Source organism: Canis lupus, chromosome 14 (assembly GCF_003254725.2).
Source record: "Canis lupus dingo isolate Sandy chromosome 14, ASM325472v2, whole genome shotgun sequence".
Classification (NCBI taxonomy): domain Eukaryota; kingdom Metazoa; phylum Chordata; class Mammalia; order Carnivora; family Canidae; genus Canis; species Canis lupus.
Genome location: NC_064256.1, coordinates 10,373,913 through 10,389,041, shown reverse-complemented (window position 1 = coordinate 10,389,041; position 15,129 = coordinate 10,373,913). Strand labels below are relative to the sequence as shown.

Genomic DNA, 15,129 nt, shown 5'->3' with positions numbered 1-15,129 from the left:
AGCTGCCATAACAAAACACCATAGATTAGGTGGCTTAAAGAACACTTTTTTCACCAATCTGAGATCAAGATTCATGGTCAGGTTCCGGTGAGAGCTCCACTTGACTTGCATACAGCCTCCTACTTGATGTGTTCACTGCTTTCTATAAGGCCACCAATCCTACCAATTTAGGATCTGACCCTTATGGCTGCATTCCACCTTAATTACTTCCTAAAACCTCTATCTTCAAAATAGCTACATTGGACGTTAGAGCTTCAACATCTGAATTTAACACAGTTCAGTCTATATCAGGGGATCAAGTAGTAAGGAACTACCTATAGTAGCCAAGAGCTGTCCCAGATTTATAGCTAGCAGGACAATAACCTCTATCCTACAACCTCAAGGAAATAAACCAGTGAGTTTAGAAGAAGATCCTGATCCCCACATGGGAACCACAACCACAGCAGACTCCTTGATTTTAACCCTGTCAGATCCTGAGCAGACTGTCTAGTCTCACCATGTCCAGATTTCTTACCTATAGGAATTACAAACTACATCAATGTTTTAAGCTGAGTTTGTGATAATTACTTATGCATTAATAGGAAATAATACGTGCAGCTCATATTTTGGCTTGTACTATATTTTATTCAATAGTAGTTATCCAAGAGCTATGATTCTAGATCTGACCTAGTTAGAGAGCTTTAAAATCTTTCAATGATTACCTAAACTTGAAGTTGAGCAAAAATGGGAGTGACTTCTTCCTTACCACAGAGTCCCTGTCCTGAATCTTCTTTCCTCCCCTTCCTTCAAACATTTATCAAGAGCATAATATCTGAAAGATGTGAGATGGCGATTGGGGACTGTAAGGAAAAAATGTCATCATCCTGAGGGCACCAGCATGGCCCAGTGGTTTGGTTAATTGTCCAACTTTTGATTTCAGCTCAGGTCATAATCTCAGGGTCGTGAGATCCGAGTCCTGTGTTGAGCCATGCTCAGGTGGAGCCTACTTAAGATTCTCTCTCTCCCTGTCCCTCTGCTGCTCCCACCCTTGTCTCTCTCCTTCTCAAAAAAATAATTAAAAATAAAATGAAATCAAAAGTTATCATTCTGTACTCATGGAAATCAATGTATACACTCTATGTTTGGATGGCATAATATAATATTAGTATTTGCTTTATAATTCATTTTAAAATATGATTGATTGTATTCCCAAACTCAAAATCACTTCAATTATAAAAAAATTAATTATATTTAGCCAACCAAAGCACATTAATATGGCAAAAGATAATCAGATTAATAGAAGAACCTTGAGTGCAGCAGCCTACAATTTCTACAAAGGTCTAATATTGAGAGTGATTTGGGCAATGAAAAAACTTACAGGGTTTTAGGTGCATGAAAACTAGCCTCAAAGAAGCTACCAGTCTACTTTACCAGTACATTTCTTAAAATTATTCCAAGAGCTATAGAAAATGGCTCTAAAATTATCTGCTTGTGCCGAAAGTCATGGGAAGAAAGAAATTAGCACTAGCAGTTTTGTCTATTAATCTATCAAATGAATACTGGGATGTCAGAATCAAGTGATAAATACCTAAGGACAGGTGCTTCAATGCATTCCTTCGAAGAGAGAAAGCAGCTTGAAGAGGAGAGGTTAACAGTCTAAAATGTCAATTCACATTTGCCCAGAATTAAAATGAGGTACTATAATAAAAGCAATAAAAAACAGTGAAATCTTAAGTTGTTGCTATTCAGAGGACCCCCACTCACTATATTAGCATTTTTCTCTTCTAAGTTTCATGGTTTAGAAATAAAGTTTTCATAGAAAATATATAATAAATTATCCTTGGGTTAAGCTACTATAAGGAATGCTGAAACCCAAGAGCATCCCCAAATTGGTTTATGTTTATGTCTCGAATACCACAAACCCAATGATAACATTTCAAACTCTCACCAAGTTTTCTTCATTTCACTCTGCCACAATGGGAAGTTATTCACTTAGTTAGCTTCCTTACCTAACCCTCATCAAGGTTGGTTAAAATACATACTATTAAGTTTACCTGTCTTGTATTACTTTTTAATATGGCTATTAGGAAATATGATTTTTAAAAATATATGTATTCTGGTAGGCTGAAACCTAAGATAGCCCCCAAGAAATAGAAGGGATTACAAATGTGGAGGTGATCATAAGGTTTGATAATAATGATGAAAAGTAGGCATCACTAAAGCAAAATATCAAATCTCTAAAATACTATCTGCAGAATATTAAAAGATGAACAGCTCAAAAATGAAAAATAAGGACAAAACCAGGGATGGTAGGATGACATGCTTGCCTGTGAATCTTTTCATTGATATAAACACAGAAAACAAAACTAAGCTCTAAAGAAAAGAGGTGTTTGCAAGGTGTTCTTAAGAAGGGAGCCCCCCCAAAAAAATTTAAAAAAATAAAAAAATAAATAAAATAAAATAAAAGAAGGGAGCCCAAAGAATAAAAGCACTATTGGGCGGAGAAGATCCCTCAGGGATTTGGTGAATCATAGCGTCATTTTTCATCTTCAATATTGCCTCGATGTTTCTCATAGAATTGCCTCTGTTTTTCCCAGAGACGAGGCACAACTAGTTATGTATGTGTATGTATATATGTATGTATACAAATACTTATATATTTTTCTTTTTTTAATATTTTATTTATTTATTCACGAGAGACACACAGAGAGAGAGAGAGAGAGAAGGGCAGAGACATAGGCAGAGGGAGAAGCAGGCTCCATGCAGGGAACCTGAGGTGAGACTCGATCCTGGGTCTCGAGGATCATGCCCTGGGCTGAAGGCAGCACTAAACCACTGAGCCACCCATGCTGCCCAAATAATTATATATTTTTTACATATTTTATATATTGCCTTGATAAAAGAAAAGGAGTATTACCACAGATACAAGTAAATCTGCTCATAGAAAGAAAAAACACTTGCTAAATTAATTAGTCTCATAATTTATACTTATTTCCTTATAAATGTGAATATCCCATGGCAGTTTTTCTTTGATTAAACTTTGGCAGAGATAATGCCATATGTTTAAAACATTTTCCTGAATTCAGAAAACTGTACTTAATACCTTTGAAGTTCAGCAAATATAAGTAACTGCTTTCATCTGGAGAAACTCTGTCAAAAGTGTCATATGTCATTTCTGTGAGGCAGTAATGTCCTCTGATACTCAGGTACCATTCTCACCTCATGTGGTACAGGAAGGCCTTGTATAGAGAAGGAACAGCCACAGAGTCTATGAAGGACGACAGCTCCCTGGGAGTGGCAGAGATATGGTATGGACTTTGCATGGGATTCAGAGATCATATTACTAATAAGTTTCATGAAAATGAGAAAAAAATGTGCCAAGAAACTAACTGCTCATGGTAAAATGATAAACAGAAATAATAAAACCAAGAAGTTGGCAATAGCATGAACAATGGACAAAAAAACAATACTATTATGAATAATTCAGTTAAGCTAGATTGTAATAAAAGCTATGATGAGTTTGTAGATGGATATTTATCCTTTGCATTATTTTTCAAACCCCTTCATTACTTTAATGAGTGACATTAACCAGATCACATATAAAGCATTTCCTTTAAATGATCTAGCATCAATTATATACATGTTCTTTAAAAAGTATGTTACTTTTATAGCAGACCAGGAATGAAGCTTGTTTTGTTTTCCAAATTTTCATTAGATACAAATAAGTTTCACTAAAATGTGATGAAATTTCTAAATCAGACACTTCCATCAATTAGTGTCAACATCTTTTGAGAGTAGGACCCTGGGGATATAAAGTACTTAAGTTACAGAGAACAAACTCTCACCTGGGAAGCTCAAGGATTTTGTTTTCATCAAAAACTGTTATGCACAGAGCAAAAGACTTTCCCAAATAGCAGTGATCAATGCAAATATATCTAGCATTGAACATTAACTTATAGTATTTTATTTTTTTATTTTTATTTTTTAAGATTTTATTTATTTATTCATGAGAGACACACACACACAGAGAGAGAGAGAGAGAGAGAGAGAGAGAGAAACAGGCAGGGACACAGGCAGAGAGAGAAGCAGGCTCCATGCAGGTAGCCCGATGTGGGACTCGATCCCGGGACTCCAGGATCACACCCTGGCTGAAGGCAGGTGCTAAACTGCTGAGCCACCCAGGGATCCCCATAACTTATAGTACTTTATAAAAATGCTTTTTAAAAAATCCTTTTTCCCCCCTTTATCAATATCTGCCTTCCCATACATTGACCTAAGACCTGATATTTGTATTGTTTCTGGAGGATTTTAGCTATTTATAAAGTAACATTAATTTCTGACCCAATTGAATTGTACAAACAAAATATGTTTTGTATAACTGCTTCTTACATCAATACCATAATAATGCATTTTGATCATAAATGTTTTTTTATAAGATTGTATTTATTTGAGAGAGGGAGAATGCACACAAAAGAGCATGAGTGGGGTTGGGGCAGAGGGAGAGGAGAAGCAGACCCCCCCACCCAGCAGGAACCCCAATGGGATTCGATCCCAGGACCCTGGGATCATGGCCTGAGCTGAAGACAGACACTCAACTGACTGAGACACCCATGCACCCCCTTTGTTAACTTTTAGAGGCACCAAATATTCTCCTATTCTGCCATTCTGATGATGTCCTAATAGAAAATATGTCTGTTACTATATATTCTCTTTCAGTGTATTAATTCCTTATTATTACTTTTTAATTCCTCATTATTAGAAATGGCTGGCATACATGATAGAACTCCTATGCAGGGAAAAGAAAAAGAAAAAGGTGGAATTATCTCAACCCTAGGACTTAATTTTATGCCCAATTGTCTAAAATTTAAGTATAGATTCTACTACCAATTGTACAGACTATAAAAATCTCTAGGCACCATAAGAAGAATAAAAAGATAACCTATAAACACTTGAGTACACCACTTGAAACGCATACAGAAAAAATATCTAAAATATATAAGTGGCATCTACCACTTAAGAAAAAATGATATAAGAATGTAGTGGCTAAAAGAAGATAAATATATGCCTAGGAAGAGGAAACAAATCATAAATGAATATTAAATATAGGTTGGGTAAAAGAAGTTACAAGCACAGTGAGATAGTTTTTAATATTGACCACTTTGTCAAAAATGAAGAAGTCTGAAAATATCATGTGTGAATGAAGACGTTAGGCAACTATGATTTTCATTTATTTTAATGAAAATAGCTAAATGATTATATAATTTAATGAATAGTTTAAGTATAAAAATATTTTAAATTACTTAAATGAGCAAAAATAATTAAAAGTAAACCATAATCAGTCTCTTCTCAGGCTTGTTATCAGCAACAATGAACGAAGACTACAGCTTCAATATTTTGAAGAAAATAATTTAAAACTAAGACGTTATTATTGATATATAATGGCATAATAAAAGCAACACATTTTTACACAGTCCATATACTCTTTTTTTTTGTTTTTAAAGATTTTATTTATTTATTTATTCATGAGAGATACAGAGAGAGACAGAGATACAGACAGAGGAGAAGCAGGGTCGGTGCAGGGAGCCCGACGTGGGACTCGATCCCGGGTCTCCAGGATCACACCCTGGGCTGAAGGCACACTGTGGTTTCAGTGGTTTACACTGAGTGTTTACACTCAGTGGTTTACACTGAGCCACCCGGGGTTCCTTTTTTTTTTTTTTTTTTTTTTAAACAAAAGTTGCCCAGCTCTACTTCAGTCGTCCTGGTTGCAGATAACATATCTAACTCTAGTTGCCGCCCGGCCCAATCCAGCCCCCTGAGCAGGCTCAGCTACCCTTGCCCCCAGTCTCATTTCTTATCCTCCTTTTTGTCCTTCTTGTCATCCTTGTTGGCCTGTGAGGCCAGAGAGCCCATGACATTTCAAACAGCTTCGTTGTCGAGATCCTCGCCTGGAAGGCTCTCCGGGACGCTCTGCAGGAACTCGGGGTCCCGCAGCGCATCACGAGCATCCTCCTCCTTGGCGGGCTCAGATGTGTCCGTGGCTGAGCTGGCATCAATGTCCGCGCATTCCGCCTGGCTGAACTCTGCACCCTGCGGGGACATCTGCCTGGCACAGGCAATCTGCTCCTCCTCAGTCATCTGCTCAGGTCGGGGGGCCCGCTGCGGCCCACCTCCTGAGGGCCGATGGTCACCTTGAGCAGGGCGTCACTAGCCTTGGGCCCAGCCGTAGCCATCCCCGCCCCAGCCGCGGGGGCCGCAGCCGCCCCCCGGGCCTCCTCGGCCTGCCGCTGCCGCTGCTCTTCCATAGAACCCGGAGCGCCAGGGCCAGCTGGGGATCAGCGCTGGGATCCACTCCGAACTCAAAGCCACTAGCGCCAAGACCCAGCATGGCACCACCTTGCCAGCCCAGAACCGGAGAACTGATGAGCGCGTCAGCCAAGCTGGGCCCAGGGGGCACTGCCACCAGAGGAGAACCGGTTCCATCGTTGCCCTTCAATGTGTTTACAAAGGCTGTCAGCTTTTCTGTGTTCACCTCCTCTTTCCCAAGACTTATAATGTCAACATATACCTTTTCCTTCTTGAAACGTTTAGCCAGTTTCACCAGATCCTTCTCGTTGTCCTCCACGGGGCTTCCCACCAAGGCAAAAATGCGCATCTTGTGATTCTTGCCCTGCCGGTGCTTCGAGAGCCAGATGAGCCGCGGGGATACCAGTGCAGAAGGTGATCTTGCCCTTGGGTTGGACAGTGTGGAGCTTGGAAAGAGTGTGGCTGGTGTCAGGGGTGAGTGTGGTCAGCATTTCACAGTCATTGGCCAGTGTGATGAGGCCCACATTGTTTTCACGATTGCTGCGGGTCTTAGGAGTGACAAACGATGTTGACAGCATCTGTTGGGCCTGCAGCCAGGTGGGTAAGAAGTCCCCATTCCCCATATACTCACTGTTGTCCACACAAACCATAGTGCTTTCCAACACCATCTTGCCACCTTCGTCCCTTCCCTACCGGTTCTTCTCTCCATATACTCTTTCTAGGAATTATTTGAGGAATAATTTTCTAAAAATTCATCAGTAAACAAAAGAAGAAGGGCAGAAATGGTGGATCCAACTTAGGAAAGCAGTGACCGGATATCCCAGACTGGCCATTTTGGAGAATGTTAGAGAGGTGGCAGTTCAGGTAATAGTCAGAAATGGAGGATGTCAGTAGGGTATAGGGTAGTATAGGTAATTGGGATAAAAAGGTAGAGACCATAACTTCAGGATATAAAGGCTTATTACTTAATAAAGACAAATGGAAACTCAGGGAAGAAGGGGAATTTACTGAAGAATTACAGGGCAAAGAAAAAGAAAATTCAAATGTGCCCTGTCTTAACCACTGATAGAATGCCAAGAAAAGTGAAACTATTTAAAATTAATTCTACACTAATTCTACTTAGAGCAGTCTTTGGTTAGAGACATTTGCCACGCAAAATAATGTGTACTGCTGGCTTAATTTTTCTATGACCACAATGTTGTAAATGCCATGTGTTGTTTTAAAAAATTGAATTAGCCTAAGGACAGGGAATATATATCTTGGTGTGTGATTTTCAGATTAGAATGTAAATGAAATCAATCTTTAAAATGTCTAGGTTATAGAAGATACAGGATTAAAGGTGGAGTATAATGTAGAACTGTTACTCTTATTATAGATGGTAATCAAGAGAACAATGAAGAATAACAAAGGAGTATTAGTACATTTTCTAACAGTTTAAACATAACAGGAATTAAGAATCCTACTAAATTATTAAGTGTTATTCATTGCTAGGAATTTAAAGTGAAGTAGAAAATATTCAAAAGAATTATTTAAGTCTTCATCTTTTATTTTAGAGAATGAACAGGTATTGTATAAAGATACAAGTAAAAATTAGAGATCTGCTTTAAAAAAATGAAACTAAAAATATTCATTCTGAAATACCTAATTTAGAATCTAAGTAGGGCCCTTTTGGTAGCCATTCTTCAAGATGGCCCCCTAAATTCACACTTGCTGGTATTCATCTTGTGTGGTTTCCTCGACACTGAATAGGGTTCACATATTTAATCAAATATTGTGCAAATAACAAATTAGGATGTTCAAATCTACATCATAAAAGACATTGCAGCCTATACCTTGCTCTCCTGGGTCACTCACCCTGGTGTAGCCAGCTGCCTTGCCATGAAGAGTCCCAAAAAGCCCTGTGGAAATATTCCTGAGGTGGGATCTGAGGCTTCTTGCTAACAGCCATCACTAACTTGCCCTTATGTCATTAGTTAGGATAACAGTCATTACCAGTGGCCCAAACTACTTAGTTATAGACCCAGCTAACAAATAAAATGTTATTTTGTTGCCCTTTGATCCACATCCACTTTACATCCTCTCTTTGTCCCTGGAAAAGAGTAAGGATGAGTGAGACAAATAAGGATCTAGGTATACATGAATCCCTAAAAATTATCCTGCTCACTCATTTATTTTCCATATGTTTAAGTATTAAAACAGAATTTGGATTTCTTAATTATCTATAAATGCAATAAAATTAAACCTCTGTTAATAGCCCCAAATAATTATGCATAATTTGATACTATTTTATGCGATATTTTAAAATATATTTACATATGAAATGAGTATAAGCAATTCTTTTCATTATGAAAACTCCAAAATAATTTTCAGACATCTTAAGAATAAGATCTTGGCTTTTATTACATATGACAGTGAGCACTTATAAATTCTGAAATAGTTTTTATTTATCCTATTTTACACATATACATCGATATTATTAAGGGATGTAAAAGTTGTTATAACTGTTATATAAATGGAAATGAAATAAATTCCGGTGAATTCCTTCAGGGTCACTAAATAATGAGAACAGAACTCCTCACTTTGCAGCACTAAACAAAGATACATAAAATATCTACATTGTCATCTATGGTAGATAAATGATTGTTCAAATCATACATTTTGATGTATAGAGAAAAACCTATTTCTCTTCCAGAAATATCATCGAGGGTCCTTATCCTGAAAACTGAAAGGTACACAAGAAACTGAATAGTATCACCAACAAAAAAGCTGAATGAAATAAAGATTGCAGTTTAAGAAGTAAGAAAGAGATTCTAGAACTGTTATTTCACTTTCTTCTTCCTAATCATATTTAACTATTTTAAATAATAATTCTAAGAAATTTCCAATATTATAAATGACTCAATATTAATTTGAAGGTAATTTAGGAAAAAATACAGTTAAAAAACTATTTACACAAAAATTAAACCTAGGAAATATGGAGTCTATGAAAGTATTTATTATTGAGACTAAATATGGAACTTGAATTTATACAATACTAACTCTAGACATTTCCACCTGGAAGTACAACAGAGATCTGAACAATTAATATTTCCTAAACCATAATTTGCTACCGTAATGCTATCTCTAAACTCCTTTATCTTTTGCATTATCTTACATTGAATAATGAGAGCAAAGAATCCCAGAATTGCCTCTGTTGGGTATCTGGCACATATCATTTCTCTCATTTACAACATCCAATTGACCTGGTAAATAACCCAATTTTATCCATTGGAAGTATCATTCAGTTCAGACTCAGTATCATTTCTTTCTGGATTTAGATTCCCACCAGATCTTCTTACCCACTGCAGAATACAGTCCCACTTATCCCTTGAAAACATGAATATGATTATACCATCCTCTGACTAAAATCCTATAATGATTATTTATTTTCTCTATGCCTGTTCTCTTTGGCCAAATTCCTTACTGCTAATGAGTCCCCTCATGGCTTTGTCCCACACTTTCACAATTTAAAATTTACTTGCAGTTACCTAAATGTGTAATACTGCATCTAATCTCAGAGATTACTAATTTTGGCCCACAATGCCCTTCAATCAATCCACTTCCTGGGACCTGGCTAACTCCTGTAAGAGTGTTTTCTGTAAGAGTGTGTGTGTGAGAGACAGACAGAGGTGTGAGGGGGATGAAAGGAGAGACAGAAATAAACGGAGTTTCTAATTCTCGCAATTGTTTAATGTTTGGTAAATGTTTTTATTTGTAGAATATGAGTTCAGTAGATTAAGTCAGTTTCCTTGTCCTGTTTAGTTTTCAAAATTAAGTTTTTATTAGGCATCGCTTCTTATTTGTAACTTTTCTTCTTATTGTTCTATCTCTGCACAGGCTACTACAGCCAGGCTCATTTCTACTTAATTACATTTCAAGGCAATTGTTTTAAGAGAACTAAACCAATAGCCAAGTTCATTTAAATAAAATATATTCTTCAGATGTTGAGGAAACTGCCCTCCTAGGAGCTCAGTGGTTTTTCCAGCGTTTTTGCAAATATACAAGTAGCACATAATGGCCTCAAAATATATAATGACCAGGAGATCGAAATAATTTCTTATGTAAAAAGAGATCTTGTTGATTTAAAATTTTATAAAGCTGCTACAATGCAAACTGATTACACATTAACTTTGGGATATGTGGCCTTCTATGATATTCTGTTGCACGGGACCAACTACAGTTAAGATCCAAAAATAACTTTTTGCAACCTTCTATCTCAGAAGATCAAGATCAAATATCACTTTATCTCATTGCCATTATCAATTATCTTACAAACTTTTCCTCTACGTTTCCTCTTCAACTCACGTCCTCTATGTATTATCTTATGGTCATAAATTTAACAACTTTGTTACTTGAAATTAGTTCCAATGTTTGTTTGTCATACCTCCCCACCTAATCTCTAAACTCAGATGAATTCCCAAATATGCTATCTCTGATCATTTATGTGGTCTTAAATGCATACCTTCAAAATCTCTGGACTGAAAATTGAAATAGCCTTCTAAGGAATTAATGTTTTCTGTTCAAAACTCCAGAACTCCAGCAAAGTGAGCATTCCTTAAATGCTACAATAATTTTCGAATATATCCTTTAAAACTCTATAATTCTTTTCTGTTTTTTTTTTTAAAAGTCCAAACCTTCAATCAAGGTATACAAAAATTCCTTCATAATTTGTTCCTAGACAATTTATCCAGAATTATTCTCCCCTTCTTTCACTTCCTTACATTCAATCCTCACACACACACAACTAACTGGTATTCATCAAAACCTTTTCTACTTTTGCCCTTCCCTCCTCCACTAGAAAAATCTAGTATCTATCAGAAAAATCTGATATTAAAGAAGATCTTTCGACCTTTATCATGATGCCTTTCCAACTGACCTCACCAGAGTCCTTCTTCCCTCTGTCCAATTGCACCTTCTGCAAGTCTCTGCCTAAACCCGGCTACTCTCATTGTGATTTTCTCACATTAAGCTTCATTCATTCAACCAATACCGCCTTGTCTCAAAGAAAAAGGTAACAAAGAAATACGAATTAATACTTCATGATAATTATCTAACGGGGAAATACATAAAGGTTTATAAAAGCATGACAGACATCAAAAGCCACTTTCTCCAGATGACACGAGCTGAAATCTAATCATTCTCTCTTCATCACCAAGGACAAGGTCTCAATTAATACTAAATTTTAAAAAATCTTAAGTGAATAAACCAAGTTCATAGAAAATGCTACCTTTAAACAGAATGTCTCTGAAAAGAAACGTTATTTTATTAACTGTGTTATGTCTGAATGGTGGCTATGTCCTGGAAGTGCTTGGACCCATATTCTTTTAAAAAAGAAAAAAGTTGTTCTTCCCCTGATAGATATTTTTCAGTTTTCAGTTAATCTGTTATAACTTTAGGTATTTGTTTTTGTCAATAGATGCTTCATTTTAACACTGTTAGCCTTATAATACTTCATAAAATGTAAAAAAAAAAAAAAGAAAAGAAAAGAAAAGAAAACCTTATTCTTCTGGTACTGATTTTAGATTGTATCCATATTGGTTTTTCCCTTATTTGATTTTTTAAGAGAACAAGTTATTTCACACACTCTCCCCCAATTCCTCACTTCTTCACAAGAGAGCAATACATCATGACTACAAGCTACTAATTAATACTTTTACAACATAGATTGATGAGCCACCACAGCTTCCCCGAAAGTATGTTAAGTCTTAGGATCTCCATTGTTGTTAATCATAAAAATACTGGTCTGTTGATTACATTTGATTGCATAATTCTATCCCAATTTAAGTTTCTGGCAAAATGCCAAGCTTAAAAATAAATTCATTTATTTAATCGCAATCATAAATACAAGAACTATATTCAAAATTTTTATGCTATTAAATTTCCTTCTAATATTCAATTGCTAAGTTCAGCAGCTTATGAAAAATGATTACAAGATTTATTTGCTTGTCAAATCATACATCAACTTCCTTCTGGGGGGCTGATTGTACTTCCTAGTACACCAAACTTACATTCTACTCTGTTATAGTCATGAACATTAAAATGGAGAGAAGGAGAGGCAGATATGTCAGTGGAGAACAAAACAGTAAACAGTCACCAAATTATGTGACTGCTGACCAGAAGACAGGTAAAAAAAGAAATTTGTCACAGTAATATAACTGCTATGTTTTCAAAGAAATAAGGTATTTATCTAGGAAGTTTCACAAATGTATTGTGGCTTCCACTGAATACTTTGTGGTGTTTTCCTACCTACTCAGCATGTAATTTTGCAGGACTCTGTTGGGTATTTGGTGATAATGACACTTTGAAGTGAAGGTAGTAAACAGAGTATTTAGACAAGAGCTGCCTCCTACTCTTTTGAGAAAGGAGTCCCTTTTAATGCTATGATGCTGGGGAGAGAGTAGGTAAGCTATATCATGAAACTGCATTGGCCAGGCCCTAGTGAAGTAACCTTTGGTTCAAGTAGAATGGTTTTCATTTTTTTTAAGTTGGAAACTTATAGAAGACTGTAAAATTATCCTCATGTTTATAAGTATCATATTATACCCAATGCATACTGTTAAATTTAAAAGCCTACACAAAATCCAAGATTGAAGCTGGGATAGAAACAAGATTAGATTCAGAGATAAACAATGAAAGGATGGCTGGGCTATGATGCACTTAGCACAGCAAACTGATAATTTGGGGTGTGTTTTATTGAAGTAAAAGCAAAGGCCATTACCTCCAGATCTCTTAATACCACTCTATAGATTCTAAAAGAAAGTGAGGGCTAGTATAGACTAGATTTGTCGTACCCATGGTTCTGTCCTCCTCTGCACAGTGTCTGGCACATCAAAGAATAAACTATTAAAATGTTTTTAGAAGTGTATTCTATAATAAAATATAAAACAAATTTCTTCATGTCAATATATGTTATGTCTTTTATCCATCTGTTTCACGGTTTTCTTAAAAGGGATTACAGAAGATGTATAACATTTAGTTTTTTCTTGAATGTCCTAGGCTAGTACTTCATATGAAAGATTTAAATGCTTTAGCTCCTCAATAATTCTTTTAAATAATTTCAAAGGACTTGAAATTATGAAGACAGTGTGGTGAAATATGTTAATCATCAGTTCTAAAAATTAGGTTTATGGATTGACTTTATGACAAACCAGTTGTATGGCAATTATAGCTATTCCTGAGAACAGATGTGCATGAATATTTTATCATTGTCTTACTTAATGCAATTATATAAATGGGGCAACCATTGTACTCTTGGATTTTTTCTGATTATGTAATATTTCAGATGCTTGGATCTTTCATTCTACACATCACTGGGATTATTTCTTATAATGATTTGATAAGGTCTTATTGCAATTTACTAAGCTATCTTTTAAGATTATTTTTGTTCTGATGAATCTTTTGTTAGTGATATTCATAAACTTTGAGAGGGATGAAAATACAAAGGAGAAGTATGCCTTGAAAAATGTATTACAGGGGGTGGGGCAAGATGGCGAGGAGTAGGGTCCCCAAGTCACCTGTCCCCACCAATTTACCTGAATAACTTTCAAATTATCCTGCAAACCTACCAATTCAACTTGAGATTTAAAGAGAGAACAGCCGGAACGCTACAGAGAGAAGAGTTTGCGCTTCTAACAAGGATGGAAGGTTGGGAAAAAAAAAAAAAAAAAGAATCGAGTGGAGGGGCTCCCTCCCGCCCCCCCCGGAGGAGCTGGCTAAGGCCCAGCGGTGAAATCCTCCAGGACAGGAAAGCCCAGTCCCAGAGAAGCAGGAACTTTAAAAAGAAAGGTGCTCAGCAGGGAAACCAGGCGGAACCGCAGGAGGGACAGTGGGGCCTCCAGGTTCCAGGGGTCACTGAGCGAGGAGTGCACTGGGGGAGAGCGCCCCACACCGCGGCCCATCTCGGTAAAGGGCTGGAGCGCCCGGCGGGGCCCCGGGGAGCAGCTCAGGTGGCGGCTCTGGGTACAGAGGGCTGCACCTGCTGCCTTCGGAGCCGCGGCCCCAGGAGCAGGATTCCAGCAGCGCAGGCCCTGGGTCCCAGGGCTCCAGGGGACACAGCCGGGATCCTGCGCTCCTCCTGGATAGGTGGAGGCGGGGAGGGCCCAGGACAGCAAGGACGCTCCTGCCCCCAGGTGCCTCCAGCTGTGCAGGTCACCTCCCCCCCCCCCACCCCGAGCATCCAGGCCAGTACGGACTGGGAGACTGCGGCGGTTACTGCAGGAGCTGACGCCAGGGCTGGGGACCTGGCCTCCACCACTGTTGTCGTTCCTCCTGGTGTCACCGTGTGCCTGGGAGGGAGGGGCCACCAGGGAACAGGGGCCTCACGGGGTCAACAGCTCCCACTGAGTTCAGCACCTGGCGGGGGGTGGGGCAGCTCCCCCAGGTGCAAACACCTGAGAGTCAGCACATCAGGCCCCTCCCCCCTCCCCAGAAGTCGAGCTGGAAGGACAGGGGAAGAGCAAATTCTTGGCTGAGCAGCACTGGAAAGCTCCAGGGGAAGTCGAGGGACTTACAATATAAAGAACCAGAGGATACCCCCCTCCTTGTTTTTTTTTTTTTTTTCTTTTTCTTCCTTTTTCCAATACAACTGGTTTTTAGTCACTCTGCAGTGAGCAAAATGACTAGAAAAAAGAACTCACCACAAAAGAAAGAAACAGTCCTCTCTCCCACAGAGTTACAGAATTTGGATTACAGTTCGATATCAGAAAGCCAATTCAGAAACACAATTATAAAGCTACAGGTGGCTCTAGAAGAAAAGCATAAAGGATTCAAGAGACTCAGGACTCCAGAATTTAGATCTAATCAGGC

The 15,129-nt window shown here is 37.9% G+C and overlaps 1 pseudogene; it reads right to left on the bottom strand.

The window, feature by feature from the left end:
- Positions 1–5,826: 5,826 nt before the first annotated feature.
- Positions 5,827–6,982, bottom strand: LOC112674819 (26S proteasome non-ATPase regulatory subunit 4-like; annotated as a pseudogene).
- Positions 6,983–15,129: the final 8,147 nt, after the last annotated feature.